Here is a 6,000-nt window from a genome sequence, read left to right as displayed (position 1 = left end):
CATCGATATTTCAGTCTAGTGACCAGTTTTAGTATCACATTAACGAATAAGCAACAGAGACCAGCATAAGCATTTTGCGGCATTTTCTATTGTTTTGTTTTTGAGAGACACGGGGCTGTGTTTGTGCAGCACTTGTAAACATACTGAACCCTTCAGTGCCGTATGCTGTACTAAAACTATTTGGAAGATTTTCGGTGTGTTTTTAGATCTAAATATAAGGTGTGGGTGGTTAACCTTACTTCTTCGGTCGTGTTCCATCTTGTACCTTGAAACAGAAGGTATTTCGTCATGAAACATGTGATGCTTGCAAAAGCCCCGAGTTTCTTTAATCTTATAACTGTTTTACCTGCTTTGAAAATTTGCATTAGTTTCCAAAACTTTCTATTTCAAAATGTATTATAATTGTAACTGATTTTTTCTAATAATCCTACTTAATTTTGATGTCACTGATTGTTTATGTGTTGTAGAATAATAATGTAAAAGAATAGTAATTACAGTATTGACAACGTTTTCTCAATTGCCAAGCTTTTCAATATCAAAGCCATGTTGTACCTAGGAATATTTTTTCAAGTTTAGAAAAACCTTAGTTTTCCAGAGTAATTCTTGTAATTTCGGAAGAAGACTGCACCACTTATAAAGTGTATTCCATCATTTTAAAATGGAATAGCAAAACGTATTCAACTTCTTTTAAAGGGCTGGCTGGAGGTAAAAATCTGGAAAGTGTTCCAAGTTATAACTCTCTTTTCTAATATAATCATTGAAGTAATTTATTAAATTCACGTGTATATAATCGAGATACTTAAATACAAGTACTATGGTAATTTGACTTAAAACTGTAATGTCACGAAAAGCAAAACCTCAAGGGAAGTGACCTCTGAGCTGCTTACGAATTAGACCACTAATGTTCTATTGCGACAAATTTTAAGGAGACTTTTAAAATCACTAAAGAGTTTAATGTAGAAACAGTCCAAATTACATTTTATTAAGTGTTGTAATATCCACCTCTATATTTCACTCAGAATAATTTTCATGACAGAATTGTGTGTGGAATTCGATCGAATGTTATCGTGTTATCAGTCAACAGGACTTCATCGAAGCTAAAAAATAATAATAAATAATTATTATTTGTGTAATAATTTTATTTTCTGTGTCAATAATATCTCAGACAATGTTCATGGGAAATCATCTTTGTTATCTGTGACAATTGTAGATCAAGGACACTTCTTCTTCGAATCATTGAACTGACTGGACCCGATTGATGTAACATTGAGGTCTGTAAGGAACTGTAATGTGCTGTTAATTAACATTTGCAAAACAGAATTACTTTGGATGTGAAATGATTTTTATTTATTTCAAAGTCCAATCCATTGTAATTCTCATCTTATATAATGTTAATTTTTAGGTTCAGCTACTAAGGAGCGCAGCCATTAGCGTTAGTGATTTACAGCACAGTTCATTAGTAAATGGTAGAAAAGTAACAAGCAATTTTCACTGATAAAATTTTCAAATGTTAATGCATAATGAGGCTAAAGCAGAATGATTTAATATATATTATTTGTTTGTGGTAAAACAGGATCTGAAGCGACAATCGATAAGTGATTGTCTCATGTCAGCCGCCATCTTAGTAAAATATTGCAGCGGCAGTTTTGAATAGAAATTTTATCAGACACAAATGTTGTTGGTTATAAATAACTACTATAATAATTGTGAATTAAAGTGCACGTCATATATCTTGGCGGCCGAGTTTAGGTTCGTTCTGCGCATCTGATGTCACAAAACACAGTCAGCCAATGAACAGAGAACGACGTTGCCAGATCTCGACAGCAGTGCAGAGCACGGACGAGTGTCTTCAGTTTTAGAAACGTTCAGTCATAAATAAAGTAATAGAACAAAAGCAATGTCTTGATAGCAGGCTTTCTTTTACAGAAAGTTTGGAAAAAACATTCTTTATACCAATTGCTTCATATTCTATTAATTAATTAAACCAAACAAGCAATAAGACTCCTAATTCAGGCGATAGCAAGGAAAGGTGTTTGTTTCAATCTCACGAACTGCTTTTTCGCAATAAAGAACAGGTGTAATTGTTTATTTCCTATTGTACTTCGACGAAGCGTGAGTAATTCATAGTCATACCAACAGTGTTTATAAGTAGTTGCGTGAGGTGTTAAAGTCCTTATGGAGTCATACTGTTCGATGAGCTGAGGTAGCGGAACGGTTGAGGTGTTGGGCTGCCAAGTGGAACATTATGAGTTCAAACCTTGAGCGGTGCTCAATATTTTCTTTTTTTAAAAACAATATTGGAGTGCCTTACTTCACGAATTTTATTCGTTTGAATGAAATTTCTAGTGCTTTGCCTCTTCATTAACTTTTTCGCTGCTGCAGACACGTGCTCCCCGCATTCCGCGCTGTGCGCGATTTTGTCATCACTGCACTTCTCGCCTGTGCAGACACATGGTGTTCCCACTGCTTTGACACACTTATTTCGATTTCACGAAAACTATTTGGCCAAAAAATTTGATTTTTACACGTCTTCTTGCCTGATACCTTCCCCCCATAAATGACTTAATTTTGTTTTGATGTGCAGCATTAAATGTAGTAAACCATTGCACGAAATTTTGAAGAGTTTGCAGAGGTAAAAGTCCATAGCGTATACTTTCCATATGGTCGATTTTAGTTGCCACAATGTTGAGAATGAAACTTGGACAAGATACTTAAATTTCATATAATATTTACTGTATAACAATATCTCATTTAATTTAAGTACCACATAGGTGTCGTATGTAATATTGAGAAATATTCCGTCTTTCGCGACCGTAATAAAAGTTTTATATACACACGGCGCGTTTGGCTTTATTTTAAAGCACTTCCATCGGTGAAAGGTATGGCACATACACAATGGTATTCATGTTCTATTTCTTGTTTTTGTTCCACAGTCGCAGTTTTACCAATGGTATTGAAATATATCCCTCTTCTGCAACTGTAATAAGCGACTTATTTAGACCAGACGCGTTTCTCTCTTTTGAAGCATCATAAGAGGACTGTACTTTGTGTCCTCCATTGCCAAGTCACCTTTCGTAGTTTTGTGCTGCGATAGCACAATATTCAACGTTTGTGTTGGCTCATCAGTGTTTTAGCAAATAAATGCTGTTTGTGTGTGCCACACACAAAATTATATTTGACATAGCTCTGAGCACTTCACTGACAGACGGTATACTCAAGTCCTAATGTTTTTGTAAGTCCACAGTTTTGTTTAATGTATTTTGTCTACTTCCTTTTGATTGATTGAAGTGCTTTAAAATAAAGCCAAACGTGCCCAGTGTAAGTAAAACTTTTGTTACAGTCGCGAAAGGTGGAATATTTCTCAATATTACATACGACACTTATGTGGTACTTAAATTAAAAGAAATATATAGGTATCTTGTCCACATTTCATTCTCAACATTGTGGCAACTAAAATCGACCATACGGAAAGTATACTCTATGGATTTTTACCTCTGCAAACTCTTCAAAATTTCGTGCAAAGGTTTACTAGATTTAATGCTGCATAATAACTGAGTTGAACATCGAAACAAAATTAAGTCATTTATGGGGGAAGGTATCAGTCAAGAAGATAGGTAAAAATCTAATTTTTGAGCCAAATAGTTTTTGTGGAATCGAATGATAAAGAGTGTCAAAGCAGTCGGAACACAATGTGTCTGCACAGGCGAGCAGTGCAGTGACAAAATCGCCCACAGCGCGGAATGCAGGGAGCACGTCTTTGTAGCAGCGAAAGGGTTAATGCAGCCGTGGTGGCTTTACTTCATGAACTGCGCGCTCCCCCCTACACGTAAGCTTGCGAACTATGCTATACTATGGCGCTGCTTCTATTGGCGCGTGCGTCGTGTGCAACTGGCAACGCAGCAATCTCCAGCGTCTGGGCGAGCATGCGCGAGCCGCCAAGATATAAGAATTGAACTATAGTGGCCCAGAACCTACTTTGAAAAGACAAATTCAACTTAGATTGAATCTTTAAATACAATGCAGATAGCACGTTACGTTACATAAATTCTTATCTGCTGATGTATGAAGCCTGAATATTTCGCACTACTTTCATGAAATATTTTAACAGGAAAAATACGTCAGTGTTGTGTGCGAGTAGTATTCTGTGACAAACTGTTCATTTTGCTAACGAGAAGTGCTTCCACCTCATATAACAGTAGTATTAAATTTGATAAACGATCTGCAATTAAGTGCCATTTACACTACTTTATAGACAACATGGCTACACAAATCTCAGGCGGAGATTTCTTTAGCAAAGTGACGATTATTAACCGGGAAAAGCAATGTTGAGATCAAACGAGTTGTTACGTTGATAATAGGTAACTGGTTTTATTGGTGATCTTGCTAAAATAGCACAACACTTAATCAAGCCACGAATACCCCAGCACGCCACAGCGTTATGCTTGATTTCGACGGAATTAGGTCATCCGCTAATGAGTATTTATTGAATGTAATGCACGACTGACCGAAATAATATACCATACCTACGTGGCACGTTCATTCTCAGTATTCATAAACAGAGGCTGTTTGGAATCTTTAAAAGTCTGGAATACATCGAAGATAAACAGTATCAGCTTCATTAGGTAGCAGGACTTATCTTTCCTTTTAAAATAACCTTGTGACTTTGTGATACGAATTAATTACCAGTTTTGCTAGTGTGTGCTACGAGTTGCGGATATTTTAGGGCATAGCGCATCCTTATTCCGTAACTGCTGCAGCCCCTATTTCTGTGTGATATTTACGACTTCAGACCTAATCTGGAATATGTATTATTGCTGCAGTATCACAGAGAGTATTTCCTCAGGAATACTACGGTCGTATTTAGTCAATATATGCTTCACTCTCGTGTCTTGGATTAATTACAACAATCAAAAGAGAAGTGTTTGAGAGTAATCAAGACCACACCGTGTCAATCCCAAACTGGCAGACGGACAAACCTCTCATATATGTGCTCCATAGATCACAGTGAAGCTCATGAATAAGTGTTGTCTCCCGAACTGTCAACAGTTAATGCCCAATGAGCAATCATCATTGTGCGTTCTTCACTGAGTACAAACACCTTGCGAAATGATAGGATTGAGAAGATAACAGATTTAATCTCACTAAGGTAGTTCACTAGGAAAAAGAATTTCCAACGAAAGACGCAGATCCATATCACATTCCCTGTGTAGCGCGTAGTTCGGATACTAGTTTCTGTTATAATAACAAAACGCTACTGTGCCTTTACGTTACAAAGTGCGAACAGAGCCATACACATACCATGTTTGAGATGGGGCGCATCGTGTAACAAACATAAAAGAGTAATTTATACACGAATCGTAAAAATACAGGGCATTAAACAGAAAATATCGTGCCGAGAAACAGCTCATACGTATTTCATACGATGTACATCTTTTTCGTATCACTTAAAAGTAAGGAAGTACTTTGGTTCCACATACAGGAGCACACGGCATATTACACCATCGAAACACACCACACAACGTATATGCCATAAATGGAACTTTCTTAGTTCGGTAGTTTGGTATGTTAGAAGAAACAGTCGACGTGCACGTAGTTTCCTGTGGTATAAATTCCGCCGTCTTGTGTGACAGGTGCCGGACATAGGGGCCTCAGGATGTCGCTGTTAACTCGTGGACAGCAGTCAGTACTCCTGTCCAATTCTCTAGATTCTCCTACTCGGCGAATCTGCACTTTCACGAACTCAAATAACATTAAAATTGCAAAGAATTAGTTTCACATCAAAACAAGCGACTAGCTATTAATTTTAGCTGATGCTAATATTTTCTTAAAAACCATTAATACAGTTCTGGAATGCATACCAAGATGCTCCATGTGTTGACCAATAAATTGTTCATTTATTACTGTTTCACTTTTACCAATTTTATTGTATCATAATTGTGACGCGATGTTTGACTCCACCATTCACTTCTTTCTGCCGTGTGCCAGTTTGTTCATCTACAT

The sequence above is a fragment of the Schistocerca americana genome, chromosome 1 (genome assembly GCF_021461395.2).
Source record: "Schistocerca americana isolate TAMUIC-IGC-003095 chromosome 1, iqSchAmer2.1, whole genome shotgun sequence".
Lineage (NCBI taxonomy): Eukaryota > Metazoa > Arthropoda > Insecta > Orthoptera > Acrididae > Schistocerca > Schistocerca americana.
The sequence above is the reverse complement of the archived record's forward strand: the minus strand, read 5'-3'. Positions refer to the sequence as shown.